The 23,792-nt window shown below is 38.0% G+C and overlaps 1 pseudogene; it reads left to right on the plus strand.

The window, feature by feature from the left end:
- Positions 1-11,445: 11,445 nt before the first annotated feature.
- On the plus strand, positions 11,446-11,975 carry LOC143683094 (ganglioside GM2 activator pseudogene; annotated as a pseudogene).
- Positions 11,976-23,792: the final 11,817 nt, after the last annotated feature.

The following is a 23,792-nucleotide window of genomic DNA, read 5'->3' on the forward strand; positions in this document are numbered from 1 at the left end:
TTAAATGGTATTGGAATCTCTAGAGACCTTCATTTAAATGATTTCTCTTCAAACCTGCATGTATTTAAACCTACCCAGCACCTCAGGCCTAAATAGTTTGACCAACCATCTGTTTTGTCTAGGACTGAGTGGTTTCCAGTGATCAAGTCCTTTGAGTGCTAAAACGAGGACAGTCCTTGGCAAACCATAAAAAATTGGTCACCTGCCTGATGCCCGTATGAATGTTTCCCAAAGACAACAGGTTAGATTTAGTTCAGTCTCTGCACAGGGTATGAGATATTGGATCAATCACGTCTTCTGTGCAGGAGTCAGCTTCCTGTGAGCACTTAGACAGTGACACCAGAGAAGGTTGTCTCCGGAAACCATCTCTTGGTCCAGAAGGCCCACCTAGCACCCATCACCTCTGAAGTGCCAGAAGGTAGATGATTATGTGCTAGCTCAGAGGACATAACCACGGATTATTGCGTGGGACCCAAGCAGTGTTTATTTTCCAAATTTAAAAAGTAGATATTTTCAGTTTTTCTTGAAAAAAATGGTAAAAAAAAAAAAATCTGGTAAAGTTATTCTCAAGTTCTTGCATGCCAAAACTCTACTGCAGCTGAGAAGCAGCTTCCTGCTTCAGATGGGGCATTTGCTGTCCAAACCACCACAGTCTTCACTTGGCCAGTTTTACTCTTTCCCTCTCCTGCTCCATGCAGGCACTTGAGTTTATGACCCGTGATTTAGATGAAAGGGAGAACCATGGAAGGAAGACAAGTTTCAGAAATGAATGACTCAGTACTCAGTCCTACAACTGATCAATTTCTTAGATAAACTTTTAGAATTTTATCTATATCATGTTTGAAAACACCAGAGTGTTTTACTGACATTAGAATATAAACATATGAGTTTTAAAACATATGGATGATCTTGTTTGAAGAAAAGCAAAAAAAAAGAGAGCATATATCTAAATTTTGTTCAATTTTGCAGTTACAGTTTCAAAGCAAATATGTTTATTTAGCTGAAAATAAATAAATGGCTATTTTTCAGGTTTTGAGGAGAAGAAGTGGAGGAAATACCTATTAACCAAAAACTTATTATCTATTCTTGGATGGGGAAAAAAAACAACACTAATGCCATTCCGTTTTCTCAATTTTTATCATATGAAAGGAAATCAGTAACACTTTCTTTACTTATACTAACTTTTTATCCAGAATCCCAAGAGTTCTGTATAGTGGTAATCTTAGATCAAAAAAAGTAAATCTTATGTTAGTTTCTCTGCATCTCCATGCTTGGATTTATTTTCAAGTAGCATCTGTCTTGGATTTGCTCTTGCATATATTTCTTAACTTAATGCTAAGTGAAATCAGATGAGGAAATAAATTGTCACTGTAAAAAGAGCTCAAACCTGTGACTTCGATTTTCTGAAGTCTGACTGAAAGCAAAGAATTTTACCACACTGAATACTTTTATTCACTCAAAAATTTATATGCACCAAGATATATGCAATTCCAAAAACAATCAGAATTAAATAATATCACTATTTACAAAAGTTTTTCTTGAGAATAGACTTTAGATTTCTTTGACCTTACTGATTATAATGTAAACCAAAATTTATAAACAGACCTGTTCTGTTTTACCCAACTATATGTGTTTATATATAGTATGCTGTATGGTGGGGTCACATTTCATTATTTTTCCATGTAAGTATCTGTTATTGCAGCACCATTTGTTTGAATTTTTGTTTTTGGTTCTTTTAATTTGTTTTGCTTGTTTTTTCATTTTTTGGGAAGTGCATGGACTGGGAATTGACCCTGGGTCTCCCACATGGCAGGTGAGAATTCTACCGATGAACTACCCTTGTAGACCCCTACTAGATATATTTTTAATATGAATTTTGGTGGATTTGAACAGGAAGGAATCCTGAGTTGATTCGCACAGTTGTGCTACTATTCCCTATTGCCTTGTGTTTTTCCCTACATGTCTCACCTGTGCTGCCTTCATGGTCCCAAAGGCATGGGGGTGTGTGGCCCCGAATTATCAATGAACATACTAATGCAGTGTTCACCACAACGAAATAGACCCAGATTTGGAAAGACAGCGAAAATTGTTCTTTAATCTTTAACTTAAAAAGGAAGTCATGCAAGAAGAAATAGGTGATCTCAACAAACCAATTAGAAGTAAACAGAGTGAATCAGTCATCATCAAGCCCCCAAAAGAGAAAAGTCCAGGACAAGATGGCATCACATGTGAATTCTATCAAGCATGCAAGAAAGAATTAGTACCAATCCTGCTTAAGCTCTCCAAAAAAACTGAAGAGGAGAGAAAGCTACCTAACTCATTCTATGAAGCCAACATTACCCTCATACCAAAGTCAGACAAAATATTACAAAAAAATAAAATTACATACCAATTTCTTCAATGAATATAGATGCAAAAATCCTCAACAAAATACTAGCAAATTTAATCCAGCAGCACATTAAAAGAACTATACACCATGACCAAGTGGGATTTATCCCAGGAATGTAAGCTGGTTCAACATAAGGAAATCAACTAATGTAATACACCATATCAACGAATCAAAGCAGAAAAACCACATCATCATCTCAATTGATGCAGAAAAGGCATTTGAAAAAATCCAACATCCTTTCCTGATGAAAACACTTCAAAGGACAGAAATAGAAGGGAACTTCCTCAACATGATATAGGGACTATATGAAAAACCCACAGCTGACATCATCTTTAATCAGGAAAGACTGAAATCTTTACCTCTAAGATTTGTTTCTGATCTTTAGATAAGATGCCCACTATCACCATTGTTTTTCAACATTGTACTGGAGATTCTAGCCAGAGCAATCAGATAGGAAAAATAAATAAAAGGCCTCCAAATTGGAAAGGAAGAAGTAAATCTCTCACTGTTTGCAGATGACATGATACTGTATATTGAAAACTAAAAACAAAAAACAAAAAAAAACTATAGCAGAGCTACTAGAGCTAATAAATTAGTACAACAAAGTGGCAGGGTACAAGATCAATGACCCCAAGTCAGTAGTGTTTCTACAGACTAGTGATGAGCAATCTGAGGAGGAAATCAAGAAAAACATTCCAATTACTATAGCAACCAAACAGAAGAAATATTTAGGAATAAATTTAGCTAAGGATACAAAATACCTATACACAGAAAACTACAATAAATTGCTAAAAGAAATCATTGAATACCTAAACAAATGGAAAGGCACAGCATGTTCATGGATTGGAAGATTAAATATAGTTAAGATGTCAGTTCTACCCAAACTGATTTATAGATTCTATGCAATACCTATTAAAACCCAAAAACTTATTTTGCAGAAATAAAAAAACCAATAACCAAATTTATCTGAAAGGGCAGGGCCCTGAATAGCTAAAAATATCTTGAGAAAGAAAAATTAAGTGGGAGGTGTCACACTACCTGACTTTAAAGCATATTACGAAGCTGCAATGGTCAAAACAGCATCATACTGGCATAAAGATAGATATATTGATCAATAGAATCAAGTTGAATGTTCAAATATAGACCTTCTCATCTATGGACAACTGATTTTTTATAAGGCAATCAAGCCAACCCACCCCTAGGACAGAGCAACCTCTTCAATAGATGGTGTTTGCAGAACTGGATATTCATATGCAAAAGAATGAAAGAAGATCCATATCTCACACCCTACACAAAAATTAGCTCAAAATGGATCAAAGATCTAGACAGTAGAGCTAAGACCATGAAACTTTTAGAAGAAAATGTAGAGAAAAATATTGTAATAGGAGGTGGTTTCCTACATCTTATAGCCAAAGCACAAGCATTGAAAAAAAGATAAAGGAAAATGGGATCTCCTCAAAATTAAATACTTGTGTGCATCAAAGAATTTTGTCAGGAAAGTCAAAAGGCAGCCTACCAGATGGGAGACAGCATTTGCAAACCACATATCAGATAAGGATTTAGTATTCAGAATTTATAGAGATTCAACAACAAAAAGACAACCTTATTTAAAAATGGGCAAAAGACATGAACAGACACTTCTCAAAGGAGGAAATACAAATGGCTAAAAGGCACATGAAAAGATAATCAACTTCACTGGCTATTAGGGAAATGCAAATCAAAACCACTAGAGATATCATCTGATACCCACTAGAATGGTCATTATAAAAAAAAAACAGAATATGACAGGTGTGAGAGAGGATGTAGAGACAGAGGCACACTTATCCACTGTTGGTGGGAATGTAAAATGGTACAACCACTCTGGAAGGCAGTTTGGTGGTTCCTCAGGAAGCTACGTATAGAATTGCAGTATGATCTAGCAATCTCTTTACTAGGTATGTATTCAGAGGAACTGAAGGCAAGGATATAAGCAGACATTTGGACACCAATGTTTATAGCAGTATTATTTACAATTGCTGAGAGATGGAAGTAGCCTAAATGTCCATCAACAGACAAGTAGCTAAACAAGAAGTGGTATATACATACAATGAAAAATCACACAGCTGGGCTAAACAGAATAAAATCATGAAGCATGTAACAACATGGATGAGTCTTGAGGGCATTATGCTGAGTGAAATTAGCCAGAAACAAAAGGGAAAATACTGTATGGAGTCACTAATATGAACTAATAATAATGAGAGAAATTTGAGAGTTGAAGTTAAGAATACAGGTTATCAAGAGAGAGAAATAAGGTAGAGATTGGGCAATTCATGTTGAAGGGATACAGACTGTGCAACAGGACTGACTGTAATAATTCAGAAATGGATAGCATAATACTACCTGATTGTAGCACAATAATATAAGTACTGAATGAAGCTGAATGTGAGTATGACTGAGGGAGAAGGGCTGGGGGCACATATGAAACCAGAAGGTAAAATAGAAGCTAAAGACTGAGATGGTGTTCCTTAAGAATGCCTTGATTGGACAATGATGGTGATTAAATATACAAATTAAAAAAAAAAGTTTTTGCATGAGGGAGAACAAATGAATATCAATATTACAAGGTGTTGAAAATGGATGGTATACAGAAAAAGTACAATCAATGTGAGGTAGGGTCTACAGTCAACAGTAACATTGTAATATGCTTCCACTGAATTTAACAAAGGCATTATGCTAAAGCTAAATGTCAACAAGTGGAAGCATGGGGGAAGGGTATGGATTCTCTGTGGAAGAAAAGCAAATGTTTTCATATAGATTATAGTGGCAAACGCATGTCTATTTACTTAGGTTGGATTGTATGATGTGCAAATAAAACTGTTTAAAAATTAACAGAGAGAGGGCGGGCCATGGTGGCTCAGCAGGCAGAGTTCTCGCCTGCTATGCTGGAAACCTACCTGGGTTCATTTTCTGGTGCCTGCCCTGGCAAAACAAACAAACAAAAAGGAACAGAGAGAAACAAGTGCTAGAGCAAATGTGGAGAAATTTATGTACCTTTTCACTGTCGGTAGGGAAACTGAGAGGGATAGCCTCTTGGAGGGCAGTGTAGTGGTTCCACAGGAGGCTAAGGGTGGGGTTGCTCAGTATATAGCTGGAGGAACTGAGTGTGGGGACACGAAAGGACAGTTGCACACCAGAGCTTATGGTGGTAGTGTTTGTGATTCACAATGGATGGAGGTAGCCTAAGGGTGCATCAACGAGGAATGGAAGGGGAACTGTGGTGTATGATTACAATGGACTATTGAGTGGCTACAAGAAGGAGTGAAGTTATGAGGCATGCAACTAGATGAAAGAGTCTTAAGAACCGTGTGTTGAGTGAAATGTCAGAAACAAAAAGTCAAATATTAATTATCATGCCTCATTCATATGGACTAACTATAATATACAAAACTCAGTGAACTGAAGTTGAGAGCATGGGTTATCAGGTTGGGGTCTATTGTAAAGGGTCCTAGATTATAAGCTCTTACAGCAGTCACAGAGATTCAGGAGTTGTAACTGTTACTTCTAAATTCTGAAATACTGAGCTGTTTGTATATAATCTGGTTGTTCCCAGAAACTTAAAGTATTTATTTGACACCTGAGACTCCAGAGTTAGAGCTCTGAAAGTCAGCGCTACCCCATACAGGAACTGTTTTAAAAGCTGATAAAGGGATCAGACCTCTACTAGAGATATGAATGAAGCTGATTTGAATAGGACTAGGGTAGATCAGAATACTGAGTTAAGGATGATATTGTCCATATTTTAAAACTTCAACTTCTACGTGAGGCCAAATGGAGAGATGTTTAATTAGTATAAAATTTATATTGGGGTAGTGCATTACCTAATTTAACTTGAATGGTCAGTTTACTTGAATACCATAAGTACATGGAATCTTAAATAGGGCATGAGATCTTGCTGGCCTGTACAGGTTAGTGTGATGCCCCGGTAATATCCCAGAGTAATGCGGGCAGTGAATAAAGAAGCATTTGTAAAGTCCCCTTGGGGAAATGAGGAGAAAGGAGGAATCGTCAACTTTCCCATTTGGGGAATTTCTGATATTCTCCCAAGTAGTGAACACAAACAAATCAATGGGCCAAGCCCTCGATCTTGGGTTTCGCCCCTGTGAAACTTTTTCCTGCAAAGGATAGGCTAAGCCTATTTAAAATTATGCCTAAGAGTCATCCCCAGAGAACCTCTTTTGTTGCTCAGATATGGCCTCTGTCTCTAAGCCAACTCTGCAGGTAAACTCATTGCTCTCCCCCCATATGTGGGACATGAGGGTATAAATCTCCCTGGTCACTTGGACAGAGGTCCTGGGATTTGCTGGGACCTGGCATCATGGGATTGAGAAAGCCTCCTTGACCAAAAGGAAGACAGAGAAATGAGAGAAAATAACATTTTAGTGGCTAAGAGATTTCAGGTTGAGAGGGTATCCTGGAGGTTATTTTTATATATTATATAGCTATCCCTTTTTTGTTTATGGTGTATTGGAGTGGCTGAAGGCAAGTACCTGAAACTATTGTGCTATGCTCCAGTAACCTTGATTCTTGAAGACGATTGTATAATAATATAACTTTTACAATGTGACCTTGTGTCTGATGCTCCTTTTATCCAGAATATGGACTGATGAGTAAAAAATATAGATTAAAAACTAAAATAAAGAAAAGGAAATCATGAATTTCAAGAAACAGATGCAGGGTTTTTTTGGACACATGACCGAGCTGAGAGGATATTTTTTTTTCTTTTCTTTTTGTGTGCTGTGTGGTGGGGGCCACATCCCATTCTTTTTCCATATGAATATCCCCTTATTGCAGTACCATTTGTTGAATTTTTGTTTGCTTGTTTTTTTCATTTGTTTGTTTTGCTTGTTTGTTTGGGAAGTATAGGGGCCGGGAATCGAACCTGGATCTCCTGCATGGCAGGGGAGAATTCTGTCACTGAGCTACCCTTACACCCCCTGCTGAGAGGGTATATATATTTTTTTTTTTAGAAGTTTAGAGAGCTTACTTGGAAACACTAGTTCTCAAACTTGAGTATACCTCCAAATCAACTGGAGGGCTTGTTAAAACACTAATTCCTGGGACCCATCTCTAGAGTTTCTGGGCCTGGAGCCCAAGCACTAGTAGTTCTAACAAGTTTCCAGGTGATGTTGATTGAACTTGTCCAGGAACCAAACTTTGAGAGCAAGTGGAGTAGGAAACAGTCAGGGACTTGAAATAGTTGCTTTTCAAAAGAAGGAAACTTTGCCACACCTGTTTATTAGGAATGACATATGCCCACAACAGACTTTATTCTCTTTACTAAATGGTGAGACAGTATTTAGTATGAATGATAGTAGTGAATTACGAAAAGCAACAATTTAAGACTTGGAGGCATGTAAAGAAATTGGTTAAAAAGGTGGCTTATCTTTATAAACACAGAGAACACTGACTTTAGAAAAACCAACCTTGGTAAACCTTGACCCAATGACAATATGGTTTTGGACACTTATTTACAAAGATGATTCATAATACACATCTTTCAGGTCTGGTTTAGAAAAAAACACATTTCTATCAACTTGCTCGTAAAAAAGACCTCTGTTAAAGATCGTTTATCAAATGATAGCAAGCCATGAAAAAGTATAACACATCAAGTTGTTTTGTCAGACACCAGTCCAATTACCCACAGCATGATGGATGAATGTTGAGCCTTTTTTTTTTTGCAATGTTCTTCAATTCTTTCTTCTCCAGGTACTCAACAACTCATAAATGATAAATCCCAAAGGCAGAGGAATTCTGCCAATTCTTCCAGAAATGATTATTGAATCAGACTGAAACCAGTGACCTGCTGGCAATGTGCCAGCTGAGCCTTGTTCCAGGTTCAGAAGTCTCACTGCTAAAAGAATTTAGACAAACGAGAGGACCAGTAGGAATAAGTAGTAAATGTTATGAAAGAGAAAGAAAAAGAGTACATGTTAAAGAAGCTAATATAGACATGCCCAAGGGAGGGAAGCACACTGAATAGAGTGGGTTAACTTGTTTCATAGGAAAGTTTTACTGGTGGCAGTTTCCCATGGCAACTTTCGAATACTAGGTGCCTTCTCTGTGCAAGTTCCCCAAGTGACCTTTGAACCCTAGGGGCTTACACGGTTGACATTGACCAGGTGCTTGCAGGGTTAGCATTGTTTCAGGAAGAGACAATTATTGATGCTGTGTCAGGCCTATCTTATATCCAAAATTTGTTTTTGGGAAAGTGTTTAACAATCTTTACAAGCCCAGACTTTCTGTTATTAACTAAGAATTTGCTTTGGGCTCACGATTTTACAAGCTTTTGTTGTCTGGGGAGGTTTGGAGGTTTTAGAAAAAATTTTGTTCCGGAAAGTCTGCCCCTGAAGTTTGCAGTCTGCATTAAGTTCCTTTGGAGCTAGATAAGAAACGAGGGACTTTCAGTTGTCTCTTCACTCTTTTAAGACTTGGATAGGAAACTGGAGATCTGCAGTTGTCCCATTCTATCCTGCTTCAAGTCTTTTACTATTTTCTTAGACTAAGGCAATTCATCAAAAGGGCATTAATGCTTTCACTACCTGGGATATCTCATAAAAAAGAAGTTCCGGTTGAGAACTAAAATGTTCTATTATTTCAGGCAATGAGTTTCAAATGCTTCTCACTCTCTAAATTTCTTAAAATGGTGTCTACATTTCTTAATTGGATCTAGTTTGAAAGTATAGCACTGAGCTCTGCCCCACACTTAACCCCGGATCTGCTTCCCTTGAGATAATTCAACACAAAGCCTTGCTTTCTGCCCTGATTAGGTGTCATTTCTATTACCTGACTTATTTATACACCACACCACTTTTCTTCCTCAAAAGTTTTTCTTGTCACTATCTATGGTGATAACGTTGCACAGATGAATGAGCTGTTACTGCTGCAGCTGCCGCTATAGTTTTTAAAACTCTTTGGTTTCCTGGATGAGCGCACCACTGAAAAGTCCCAATTATTTACTCATTTATTTCCTCAAGTGAATTTATTTAGATGTGGATTAGAAAAAAACACACACAATAATCTAAAAGATTATTTTTTGTCAGTATTCTTGCGTTGTATCTAAATTCCCAGCATGAAGGAAAGTCTCTAAACTAGAAATATCTTAAAATCATAGGTTTTTAGCTACATGTACCAGACTGGCCAAATTGGACTTTCAGAGTTCTCATATCATCCTCATGGCATACTCACTTTCAGGCTATACTCAATAAAGATTAGTAGGGAAAGAAATAAGTCATCCTTGGCCTTAGTTTTTATGTGTTTTTTTTTAAAGAAAGAACCTGAAGTAGAAAATGGAGCATCCCACACAAAGAATAGATGTTCAGGGTGCTTTAACTATATGGAGAAATGGTCTAATGGTATATAAAGGTATGAGCAATACAGATATGTTCAACAGCATAGATAGATCTAAATACTCTACTATAGAAGTACAATGCTCTCTCTCTTTCTATCAGGTTTAACTACACAACACAGTGAGGCAGCATTTGTTATAGCAGAAAGGCTATACAATATACCATTGTGATTAAGGACTCGAGATCAAAAGGAGGGATTGCTGGAGGATTCAAGTTCTGATTCTTGCAAATTGTGTGACTGGAGCTTACCTAAGCTCTCTGAACATCAATTTCTTCATCTTCAAATAAAGATAATAGTCACACCTACAGAAGGATGTTAAGAAGGTTAAATGAGACACTATTGCATGTACTGGTTTAAAACTCTTATATACCCCAGAAAAGCTACTTTCTTCTAATCCATTCTTGTGGGTGCAGACTTATTGTGGGTGGGACCTTTTGATAATTAGGTTGTTTCCATGGAGATGTGACCCACCCAAATGAAGGTGGGTCTTAATCCTTTACTGGAGTCCTTTAAGAGAGCTCACAGAAAGAGGGCGCAGAAAGAAAATGCCCAGGAGAAGCCAGAAGGACTCACAGGAGCTGAGAAAGCCATTTGAAGTCACCCCAGGAGAGAGGGACCAGCAGACATTACCATGTGCCTTGTCATGTGACAGAAGAACACGGGACACCATCGGACTTTCTTCAGTGAAGATATCCTCTTGTTGATGCCTTAGTTTGGGCATTTTTATGGCCTTAGAATGGCAAATTTGTAACCTAATAAATCTCCTTTGAAGAAAGCCAACCCATTACTGGAACATTGCATTCTGGCAGCTTTAGCAAATCTGCACAATGCTTAGAACAATTCCTGGAACATAATATAGTCTCAGAAAATGCTACTGTTGTCACTGATTCATGCTTGGACGCCTGGGTCCAGAATTCAAGTTCTGCAGAGCTGCCAACCAGCTGTGTGATTTTAGGCAGGTCAGCCTCCAGAAGTCTCATTCCCACATCTGTTAAATGAGTATGTCTACTTTTCATGAGACTCAAGTGAGATATTGTAAAAGAAGGCATTTTTACAACCATTGCATGCAAACTATTTGCAAATGAATCAAAATGACCTTGGATAAATACCCACTGAATGGCTATTTGTTTTACCTCTGAGGAAAGGATTAGAATTGAAGATCTGATCTGAGCTTTTAACCTCTTTCTGTACTGGTTGAGAATTTGCAAGGAAAAAAGGTTCATTTGTCGAATATCTAGCTTTAAAGAAAAGAGTCCTCTTCATGTGGTATTTTTATTAGTGAAAACTATGCAAGCATTTAAACATTCTTGATATCTAGAGATTATAGTTTTTCTTCCAAGCACTTATGTGAATATCTCTGTAAAGTACTTATAATATGAAAACTCTCAACTCCTTCTTATCTGTAGATATAGGGGAGGGCTTAAAGCTCCATGTCTTTTTTTGTTTTGGAGGAGTCTTATGTTGAGCCAAAATTAAAAAGCTGGAGAGAGATAATTGTATGAATTTAGGTGTCGGGAAAGGAGGATGGAATGTGTGAGGGACAGAAAGGCCTCTTATCTGGAACAGAATGTGCAAAGCTGGGCTAGAGCTAGGGATGAAAGCAGACAGCCCAGAAATATCCATTAAGTGATGATACAGAGTAGTCAGCCCTGCCGACCCACGAGTTCGCAATGAAACCCCTGCTGCAGGTTCTGCTTGCGATTGCACTTAGCTTACTGCTCGTCGGTGCGGCGCCTGCGCGAGTCCTGGAGAACCAGGTCAGCAGCTTTTCCTGGGATAACTGCGGTGAGGGAAAAGACCCTGCCGAAGTCAAAAGCCTGACTCTGGAACGTGACCTCATTGCCATTCCTGGGAATTTGACTGTGAGTGCTGAAGTCAAGATCGGCGCCCCCCTCAATCCTCCTCAGAAGGTGGAATTCACTGTAGAGAAGGAGGCGGCTGGCTTTTGGGTCAAGATCCCGTGCCTGGATCAGATCGACAGCTGCACCTACAACAATTTCTGCAGTGTGCTTAACACTGTCACCCCCTGCACTCCCATGGGCTCCCCTGCCACTGTCCCTTCAAGGACGGCACCTACTCACTGCCCAGGAGTGACTTCACCGTGCCTGACCTGGAGATGCCCAGCTGGCTCACCTCAGGGGATTACGGCTTCCAGGGCACCCTGAGCAGTGGGGAAAGTTTCTTTCTCCAAGGAAAATAACGTGGCACCAGCCACAGCAGAACGAGGGCGAGGAAGAAGGTATCTCTCTCCCTCCAGACTTGCATTTGTCAAAGCCCACTTCCAACTCCTCCCCCCTTCCCACCCCTTCTGGTGGTGAGTCCACCCATTCCCCTCCCTGATTTCCTCAATAGTCAATTGAGGGGGTCTTGGACCCCCAGTTCAGACTGTCCCAATTTCGGCTTCCTGATGTACCTTTATGGCTCTAATTTTTTTTTTAAAAAAATTGTCACTGATTTAAAAGCAGAGTGAGAGTACTAACATTTTAAATTCTATTCTAATCCCCTTTACGATAAGGAGACTGAAGTAATGGATGACAACCTGTTCCTCAGTTAGCTGCTTTGATTCACTTAGTATCCTTTTCCAAGTTTTTCCAACTAACACTGGGGCATGCTGTATTCCTGGAGAGGCTGGGCACGTGTTGGTAGGGGACCCTTAGGGGAGATATTAAAGAATGCCTGGGTGTTTAAGGTAGAGTTTGCAAACTCAGGTGCCTATAAGGCCAAATAAGTGATATAAATGAATGACAAGGGCCACGAGAAATACGTCACTTCCATGTGTCTTCCATTTTCTCTTTTTTTTTGATAGAAACATAACTACAATAAATATTTTTTATACTGTATAACAAAATAATAGCACATATGCACTGAAACAAGACAACCAATGCCTGGTCTTGAGTTACGGTTAAAATCCAGGGAGGTAAAGATTGGAGTACGTTGGAGAGGGCATATTCAGTCCGTGGGGGAAGCTTCTCTCTAGCTCTAGCCAGTTCATGCCACATGTGAATGCAAGCCCAGTATTGCCAAATATTTTCAGTTTTTCCCCTAGCGAAGCCAGAAATCCAGACTTTTATATGACATCTAACCATTTTTAAATATCAACAACTAAATATTTTTTCATACACTGCAGGCCAAAGGGGGCTAAATGCCTCAACAGTGGGGGAAATCTGGCTCATGGATGATCAGCTTGCAACTTCTGATCTAAAAGCATGGATTCCTTGTCCCTTCACTCTCAAGAAAACTTCCTGTGCCACTAGTTCTCCTTGGGCCAAATCTGTAATGTCTGGCTCCAAGGAAAAGGCTCTTCTGGTGCTAGGAAAGGTAGATGCAGCCTCATGTGGGGACTACGAGGTTGTCTGCCCCAGCCTTAGAGCCCTGCCAGAGTAAACCGGGCAGAGGCTGAAGAGTTGGTTCCATCAGCAGCTGCTCTGAGGAGCAGGCATACCCTACATCAGGCTGCTGGGTTTCTTCACTCCATGACAACTTTCAGCTATCTCCAGCACTCTGATCTGGACTCATTTGAAGCTCAGAATGGCAATACATCTTTTTAACCTTGTGGTAGTTAGATTCAGTTGTCAACTTGGCCAGGTGAAGGTGCCTAGATCTATTGCTGCAGACATGAGCCAATGGCGTGTGAACCTCATCTGTTGCTGATTACATCTGCAGTTGGCTAGGAGGCGTGCCTACTGCAATGAATGATGTTTGATTTAATTTGTTGGTGCTTAAGTGAGAGACTCAATGTAGCACAGCCCAAGCAGCTCAGCATACCTCATCTCAGCACTTGCAGCTCAACCCGGGCCCTTGGAGATGCAGAAAGAAATCACCCCAGGGAAAGTTGTTGGAACAAAGAGGCCTGGAGAGAAGGCCAGCAGAGATCACCCTGTGCCTTCCCAAGTAAGAAAGAACCTCAGTTGAAAGTTACCTGCCTTTCATCTGAAGAACTATACGTTAACTAAATAAATCCCCTTTTATTGAAACCCAATCCATCTCTGGTGTGTTGCATTCCAGTAGCCAACAAACTAGAACAAACCTGCTGACAAAAAAAAAAAGAGATGATACAAGTTCCTTTAGATCAAATGTCTAATGGAAATCTAAGAGTTTGGAAACAATGCATAGAATGGAGCTGAAATAGTAGAAAAACAAAAGGAATTTAGAGAATAAGGTAATAAAGATCTTGCTACAGAATTTAATCATGGTGACCAAAAAAAAAAAGAGAATAACATGTTCTCCAGAAAAAAACAAATGAAGTTGGCAATCTTTGTATATAGGTTGACGATTTCCTTTCTCTAAACTGTGGGGCATTTTACAGTATAATTGAAAAATAAGCCACCAAACTTGATGTTTTACTGTACAGTTGAAAAAAAAAACTTTTAATTTGGAATTCAAAGATTTAGGCTCAAGGCCTGGTTATAGCAATCTTTAAAGAAATAATCATGAGCAAGTCCCAATATCTTGCTCATACACTCCACTTTCCTCATCCACAGCATGGAGACGATGGTGATAACATCCACTTCAAAGTTGTTGGGTGGGAAGATAAGAATGTATATGAAAAATTGTGATATTAATGGCTGAAATAAATCTCTTATGTTAGTCGAGCATTTCGTAAGTGCTAGACCCAATACTAATAGCTTCATATACATCACTTAATGTATCTCATGAGCCTATTTTTTTGAAGATGTTCAGGCATTCATTCATTTATTCATTCATTCACTTGAATTCAATATATATCCTCTTTTTTTTTTACTTCCACTGTTTAGTATATATTTTTTTGTTTTTGTTTTTGTTTTAAATTTATTAGTTAAAAAAATTAACAAACCAAATAAAACGTTAACATATATAATCAGTAATTCACAATATCATCACTTAGTTGCATATTCATCGTTTGTTAGAACATTTGCATTAATTCAGAAAAAAATAAAAAGACATTAGAAAAAGAAATAAAATGAAACAGAAAAGAAAAAAAAAAAGATTATACCTACCATACCCCTTACCCCTCGCTTTCATTGATCTCTAGCATTTCAAACTAAATTTATTTTAGCATTTGTTCCCCCTATTATTTATTTTTGTTCCATATGTTCTACTCGTTTGTTGACAAGGTAGATAAAAGGAACATCAGACACAAGGCTTTCACTATCACACAGTCACATTGTGAAAGCTATATCATTATTCAGTCATCCTCAAGAAACATGGCTACTGGAACACAGCTCTACATTTTCAGGCAGTTCCCTCCAGCCTCTCCATTACATCTTGACTAACAAGGTGATATCTACTTAATGCGTAAGAATAACCTCCAGGATAACCTCTCAACTCTGTTTGGAATTTCTCAGCCATTGCCACTTGGTCTCTCAATATATCCTCTTGACATCTTTCTGTCACACACGGTGACTCTTATGTTGTCATACATTGTCACATCCTGCACTGAAAGAGTTTACAATCTAGAGATCTAGAGGGGGATTAAGAGTTAAGTGTTTCTCACTTAGAAGAAACAAAGAACCCTGTTTGTGTGTATATATGTGTATTTGCAGGCATGAGTGGTCAGAGAAGACCTTGGCAACATGGTATTGTCTTTAAAAAGCTGAATCCAAAAACCATGATCTTCAAGGTATGGATGAATCTACTAGTTTTGAAATCAGTTCAGTGGGTTGAGACCAGCATTTTGTTTTAAATGATCATTGATCTCACTTAATGTGTCAGATGACTCTGAGAATCAAGATGCATTGCTTGAGTAGAAGTGGGGTCCAAAATAGTTCTCAATATGTTTGACACGCCAATGGGAGAATTCAACTAGAATCTGTTTGCCTGAACCTGAGGAGCTTCTTGGGAGAACTCATCTTTGTATAAGAAAGAATCAGGCATGATGAGCTTGACCCAGGGAAGCAGTCTTAAGTGATTCTGAGTCCACTGTGGCAAGTGCCCTTGAGTTTGTCTTAACCTTCCCTGGATGCATATCTGGGTCTTAGGGAAAGGATAGGCTGATGCTAAAATTTAATAGCTCTGGAGTATATTGGTGTTTGAGCAGCACTGCTCTAGAAGCCTACAAATGCCCCTCTGGCTAAAGACCATCATGCAGGTCTGCTGAGGGCTGTAATGGGAGAGATGAAGAGAGACGGGGAACCCACACAAAGTACCTGGGGAGAAACTGCTGGGTCATGCAGTGCAGTAGAAGTAACTAGAAGGAGAAGGCTGTGAGTTGATGTGAGGCACCCCTGAGTTCCTCATCGGGGGAGGCAAAACCCAGGGAAATTTTAATTGTATTTTTAAGGTGATCCCATTACTATCTACAGGTTACCAGCAAAGAAGTGCTGGTTACATATAACATGAGAAGAGGAAGAAAAGTGAGAAAGAATATTAAATGGATCACAAGAGCAGAAAGCATAGAGGAAAACCAAATTAAATGAATCTGGTCATATGCTTGAAGAGGCACTCATACCCATACTCTAAAACAATGCGTCCATCAGGTCATCATCATTATCCATCAGGCTCAAAAACAGGTTTGTGCCTTCAGCAAGATAAATGAGAAAGTTACTCAATACCTATAGCATCCTGATGAGATTACCATGTTTGTTTGACAAAGGGACTGCATTTTCAAAATCAAAATTCATCAAACTTTGAATACAGCTGCCATGTGTCAGTTTAGGGATTTTGACCACATCAATATGTGCTGGGGGTTAAAAAATATCCCCAAAGAAAGGCATGTTCAGGTCCCAACCCCTGGCCCTGTGAATGTGAACCCATTCGTAAATATGACCTTTAAAGATGTTATTAGGTCAAAAGTGCCCAAACTAAATGAAGGTGGGCCTTAATCCAATAAGGCTGAATATATGCCATGTGCACTGGCATGTGACAGAAAAGCCAAAAAAAAGACTTCAAAGATTGCCAGACAGCCAGAAGATCTGAAAAGAGTGGGGTGCTGCTGTTGCAAATCCCTAAAAATGTAGAGACAGCTTTGGAATTGAGAAAGGGCAAAGGCTGGAAGAACTGTGAGGCACTTGGTAGAAAAAAATCTACACTGACAGAAAAATGATCTTAAGGCTACTTCCGATGAGGCCTTAAAAGGAAAAGATGCCTGCATTATTGGAAACTGGAGGAAGGGTGATCCTTCCTGTAAAGTGGCACACAACTTGACAAAATTGTTCTGATGTTGGATGGAAGGCAGAACTTGAAAGCAATGAGCTTGAGGAGAGTTCCAAAGTAAGAGGTGGGTACAGCCTGGTTTCTTCTTGCAGTTTATAGTGAAATTAAAGGAAAGAGATAAGCTAAATATTGAACTATTAAGCACAAAGAAACCAACAGTTGATGATTTGGAAACTCTCAGCCTATCCAGATAGTGTAGTCTGAGACTAGGACCAGAAGCAGCTTTACCGGGGACCTCCCTGAGCTTTCAGGAAGCGAATCCTCAGAGCACAGGATGACACATGAAGGTTTAACTGAGCAACTCTTTGCTAAAGGGTGTGTAGCTGAACATGGACGTACTCAACAATTTCAGTAGCAGTTATCCAGGAGGGATCTGGGTACAGTTCTATCGTCTAATAGTTTGGATGCCCTTGAACTGCACACAAAGCTGACAAGGTCTTTGTGAAAATTATATTTACAAAAACACTGCCTGAAGGGGACAGAGAAGGGACAAATTGAAGGAACAATGAACGTCAAGGGCAGAACTGTGGAAGCCGAGGTGTAGACTGAAGAGATCTTCTTGAGTCCAGACATGGGTCCTTCTACATGTGTAAAGGACAGGTCCACTTCCATGCCTGCAGGGGGCAGGCCTTGTACTCATTATTCACAGAATGCTGCCACCCGATGATCAGAGACGGTGGGAACTGTGCCCTGGCACTTGCAGAGAACTCTGCAGCCAGTCCAGTGCTCAGAGAGGATGGGGCTTATGCCCAGTTTGGGGAGAACATGGGTAGCAGCACAAGCATTTGGAAAGGGTGGGCTGTTGCTCCAGCGGGTTGGGAGACAAAGAATCAGACCAGCGATGACACTCAGACCTCGAGATCTAACGGAGTTTGCCCTGATGGTTTTGAGTCTTTTGGGGGACCCATGACCCCTATCTTCCTTCCAATTTCTCCCTTCTGGAATGGGAATGTTTATCCTATACCCATCCCACCATTGCATATTGGAAGCAGATAATTTACTTTCCAGGTTTCACAGGTCCATCAGACAGAGGAGGTTTGCCCCAAGACATACCGCACCCATAACTGATTCTGAAACTGCAAGCCAATAAATTCCTGTTGTTAAGCCAACCCATTGTATAATATATTTGTTTAAGAACCAGGAAACTAAAACAATCTGCAAACCACAAAAAATTCTAATAAAAATCAGAGCCTATTTCCATTTATACCCACTTCTGAACGAATTTTACAGATCAGATCACTTATAACAACTCAAAATGGCTTCTCCACGACCCTGCTTCATTTAGCATCAGGATTCCGATCAATATCCTATTCATAGGCATAGATTCCAAAGCAGAGCTTATTGAGCTCTGAATCTGTGTTGTTTGGAATTGTGAATTGAAACAGGCATGTCTGCGCAGGCTGAGAAAATGACTGAAAATGGGCTTAAATAGAGGATAATGACCAAAGCCTAGACTCTGGACTATTCCCGCCCTTCAAGAAAACCACAGGTCTGTGCCCATTCAATTTGTTCACATAATTGACAGGAAATTGCATACCATCTCACTCTGGCAAACCAAGAAATCACTTCAAAAGAGAGTACAATGAAAATAAAACTATGCATTTCATTCTCTGGAAAATTACCAACCCAAAATAATGTCCTTCTGTGTTTCATATAGTTTTCTCTCCATTAAAGGAATCTTATGCTAATGTATATTTATATTTTAAGTAGAAAGCCTCTGCCTATTCAAAAAAGAAAAGAAAAAAGAAAAGGGAGAATGGAGATGTTTCCGAAGCCACAATAAGCAAGAATACAGCTTTTGTGTATCTGTAAGTAGAAAATGAACTCTTCATCAAAATCAAAGAGAAACTAGGATGTATTTTGTCACAAGATCTGTACATTGATCTTGCTTGAAAATAGCGCTTTGGTTTGTGCTCAGAGATCTCTTCTGCAGGATTCTATCCTCTAAAGGATTTTCTCAGCTTTGCCATGAAGAGTTTCCCCAAAAATTTCAAAACTCATTGGAAGTTATCTCTTTCCCCAGGCACAGACAGAAACAAAAAGCTTTCTTCAAAAGGCTTTCATATTTTTCTATGTTGCATTTGTTCTAACGCAGCGTATAGGGAAAGTACTATTTCTCAGGTCTGATATCCAATATATGTCTTTGGGAGGGGGTGTAGAGGGGTATAGAGTGGGGTGCTGTTAGGATGTTAGTCCTAGTGTTAATGTAATCAAACAAATTTTAAAATTACAATTAATTCATTATAAAATGTTTATAATAATTACATTTGCACATTGACAAAATGTAAGCATGTAAGATGAAGATTTTGGAAGTTTAAAAACAAAGATTCTAACCTTTGTAAAACTATACAATTACTCACCTGAACCTATTCTTCACAGCTCCCTAGTCACCTCTTTGGGATTTGCAATCCAGTTGAAATTTCCCCAGTGACAAGTTTAAAGTTTAAAGTTAGAATGGTAACATTGTGTGTTGAAGAATATTGTAAGAGCAAGAGTGAAATAATCACCCTTATGATACATATTTATTTGTTGCCTGTTCTGAACAATATTCTATGAGTCGTGGAAGATGAGAAATGGATTCACCCCATAAAAGAGCTCAAAAATTTAGTGGAGAAATCTGTAAAACTCATAAAACTGAAAATACTAGTGACTACCTTATGCATCATCATTATACTTCATGTTATTACAAAATATAATGTAATATTACATAACAGAATATAATAAAATGATAAGTATTTGTTCCAGCAATAAATAGAAAAGTGATTGGGACTCAACAATGAGTTTTCATGTATTGGTGGCTAGATGTATCAAGCAATAATGCCTACACACACACAACATCAGTATGTTTCCAAACTTCTGTGATTATGAAAATCACCTGGAAAATTGATTTTTTAATAGAATGTCTCCAGACATACTGAAATGCATTCTTAACAAATGCCTCTATTGATTTAGACAAGGCAGATTTGGAAAACAGTACAGTCTTCTCAACAATCCCATGAAAATATAATTATTACTATTTCACAGTTGAGAAAGCTAAGGTTGAGAGAGATTACTTAATCATTCAAGGGACTCCCAAGTTAGGCTAAAAGAATATGAGTTGCGAAACTTTTGTGCTTTCCACTGCACTGAACTGCTTTTATTCTCTGAGAGAATGATCAGGCTGGATGTGGAAACGGGGAATTAAAATACTTACTATAGAAAAATTCATTTCTATTGCTGCTTAAAAGCAATCTTACAATCTATTTTAAAGAGCTGGAGAAAAGAATATTGAGGACCTGAAATAAGAACACCTTTATCAGAGACAGAATGTAAAGATTTACAGGAAAACTGAAACTTTTTGTGTTCCATGAAAGAAAACTTGAGCACAATTCAAACAAGAAATGAGATACTCTATAGTTTCAAAGGACTAAAGACAAGGAACAGTGCACATGGAGTAAAATGCTCCATGCTAAAGAAAAGAAAGTTATTCTGATAAACATAGAGTATAGGTTATCATGATCTTTTGTTTTCTCTCTCTGCCTGTATAAGAAACAAAGCACAGGATCCCTAAGTTTTCAGAAAGCTAGACTGCTGGCACCAGATTGGTGTCAATAGAATGAAATAATAGGTAATCTCAGCCTCTAGCATGGAAGAAAGTTAAATTCCAAGTGAAGCCTGAGTCAAGTCATGAAAAAGCCTCTTCAGAAAAGAGGTGACAGCAAAGACCCACTTACCAGTGGGTATCCTTGAATGGATTTCAAGAGGTTCATGAACCCCTTGAAATAGGATGTACAATTTTGTATGAATGTATGTTTTCTAGGAGAGTTATAACTTTCATGGGTTTTTCAGTAAGATCAATAAAAATAAGAGTTCAAGTGAGTGGTGATGCCATCTTTACGATTAACTCAGATTATTGGGGAAAAATGGTAGCATGGTTGAGAAGCCCTAACAAGTCTATATATACATCAGGCAAGTTGAGAGGATTCAAAGTCGTGCTGTGTTGACAGATGTTTAAAACCTGTGTGTCAGGCAGGAACAAGTTCTTATTTACGGCATTTTCTGTTTTCTATGGGGTGAATGCTCCCACTGTGGTCAATTAAGTTACTAATGAAAAGAGTGACTAAATTACAAACTTCCTGAAAATTCATCTATCTGCTTCTCTAAGCCAGTAGGAGGTAACTTCTGCAGCCCACTGATTCAAGGTGAGTTGTTTCTTCTCAGGTGTGGCAGAACATTAAAATTAGGTCAAGTCATCAATGAAAATAGTTGATCCTAACATTGTATATATTTTCAGTTTAAGTTTTATAAATATTGCTTTAAATAGAACTTTAATGCCTTTAAATGCCTTCTTTGAGATGTTTAACTGAGTTTAAAACATAAGAATCAAATGAATAAAGTGAAGGCTTTCTCTAAAAGTTGTGACAAAGAGATTAATTTCTGTAGAAGAATTAATTGAATGGAAAATGGTGCTATAGTGACTGAGAAGAAATCAGGACACTTCTAGGGCAGTGGTTCTCAAAATATGGGTCCCTGGACATGATGCCTCAGACCTTGTTAGAAATGAACATTTTCAAGACTCCACTCTGTATCTCCAGCATTAGAAACTCTGGGAGTAAGGTCTAGCATTCATTCCTTTGTAACAAATCCTCTAGCAAATATTGACGTGCAATAAAGTTTGAGAACCACTGATTAGAAAGCTATGATTCTCAAATTTCAGTGTACACAAAAACCCCTGAAGGAACTTCTTAAAATGCAGATGCCCAGCATACATACTCAATTAATTGGAATTTCTTGGGGGTAGAGTTCACAAACAGCACTGTGTTTTGTTTCCTTTTATTTTAATTTAATTTATTCGCGTTAGTTGTAATTCAAAATGCAAAAACATTGGAGAAATTGAGAAAATGATCAGACTGGATGTGGAAATGGAGAATTAAAGTACTTATAGAAAAATTCATTTCCATTGCTGCTTAAGAGCACTCTTGCAAAATGTTATAAGGGAAAAACTCAAACTTTTTAGCATATTTTTTAATACAGAAAAGGGAAAATATCATAATAAATCCTCATTAAATCACCACTCAGCTTAAGCAAATATCAACATTTGCCTGTTTTATTTCATATCCCCCCACTTTATTTTCTTATTTTATTTTCTATTACCATATTTTAAGGCAATCCTACATATCACATTGCCTTATCAGCAAATACTTTAACAGATTTTTATTGCAATTATTATAGTGAACAAAGTCGATAACACTTATTAATACCTTTGTCTCAAAAATGTGTCCTCAATAGCTGACCCATATACTGCATTTGTTTGCTATCCTTTAAGTCTCTTTCATCCCATAATAGTTTCTTCTCCCCGACCCCACTTTTGCATGCTATTTACTTGTTGAAGAAACTGGGTTCCTTCTAGTTTTCCACATTCTGTGCTTCACTGATAGTATCCTCTTGATTTTCTTTAGCAGGTTCATCTTTCTCCTGTATTTCTTGTAACATGGTAGATAGATTCAGAAATGCCGTTAGCTTCAAGTTCACTTGTTTTGGAAAGAATTCTTCATATTTGGTGATGTGTACTTCCTATATTGTATCCTGCCAGGTGGAACATAATGCCTGATTGTCTCACTTAGTGATGTTACATTGATCAATGGGTTCAAGGTCATCAGACTGACCCATTCAGTATAAAATTCCCCATTAACATTTCACTTAATGGTTTTAACATACATTAATGATTGTTGCCAAAGATCTATTATTTCATTAGGGTTTGCAAAATAATCTTCTAATTTTATTACTCCTATGTATTTTAGCTAAAATTCTTCTATAAAGAACTTGCTTTCAAAATTTATTTAATTATCTGGATTCTTTCAGTTTTTTTTACAAATTTTAGACTAATGAGTGGGTGCCTGAACCTCCAAATATGGCAATGAGGTTTTTTGCTTGGTTATTTTTTTATTATCATTATGAATCCATGGATATTTATGTATTTCATGTACTTCAGTCCATTGCAGTCATTAATCTTTTTGAAGCTCAGATTATCACATTTTTGGCCGTGGTAGCCTTACAATTTTCTTGCTTTCAAGAACAAGAAAACACCCAGATTCATTCCTGCACATTTCCTGGAAATCAGTCATTTCTCCAAGGATCTCTGGCTCCTTTGAAAGGAGAGTAGTATTGAGAGATCGCCATAAAGGTTTTAGGGTGCTCAACCTTAGTAGGCTTTTTCAGTCGGCAGAGCTAGGACAGACATGTTTTAATTTTTTTTAGAAGATGAAAGAAAATAAATCATAAGTTCAAATGTAAAATTATTGGGTTTTTACTTGACTTCTTTCATGCAAATGATACAAATTTCAAACTGACAGTGACAATATTACTACTAACAAAAAGACTACTGATTGGGTTAGGATTTCGATCGTGTAAGAGATGTACAGTCAAAAATACTGTGATTTACAACAGTATGCACGTAATTAAAAGCACTGAAATAAATAAATAAATGTGGTTTTAAAAGGAAATGTTAGGTTGTACTTACAGTACTAGAATAAAATTTTTTAAAAAATCCATGCAACTGCACAACACAAAGTGTGAACCTTAAGTTAAACCAATTTATAAAGATGTGCTTTCATCAATTGTAGCAAATATAACACACCAATGCAAGGTATTATCGGGTGGTAGATGAGAATTCTGCATTTTATGCATGATTGTTCTGTAAACCCACAACTTTCCTAATAAAAAATGCAGTGGTTATGATGAAAACTGAAATAAACTTCCTAACCCTATGAAAATAATACTATACTGTAAAGTCCCTTGAAAGAATTATCTCCTCTGTGTGGTTATGCCACCAATTTGAGTGCTATTAGGTTTATTTTTGCTTGTTATAAATTTGGGGAGATTGCTTTTATTCTTTTTAATTCATAAA

This window comes from Tamandua tetradactyla, chromosome 5 (assembly GCF_023851605.1).
Source record: "Tamandua tetradactyla isolate mTamTet1 chromosome 5, mTamTet1.pri, whole genome shotgun sequence".
NCBI classification, from domain to species: Eukaryota; Metazoa; Chordata; class Mammalia; order Pilosa; family Myrmecophagidae; genus Tamandua; species Tamandua tetradactyla.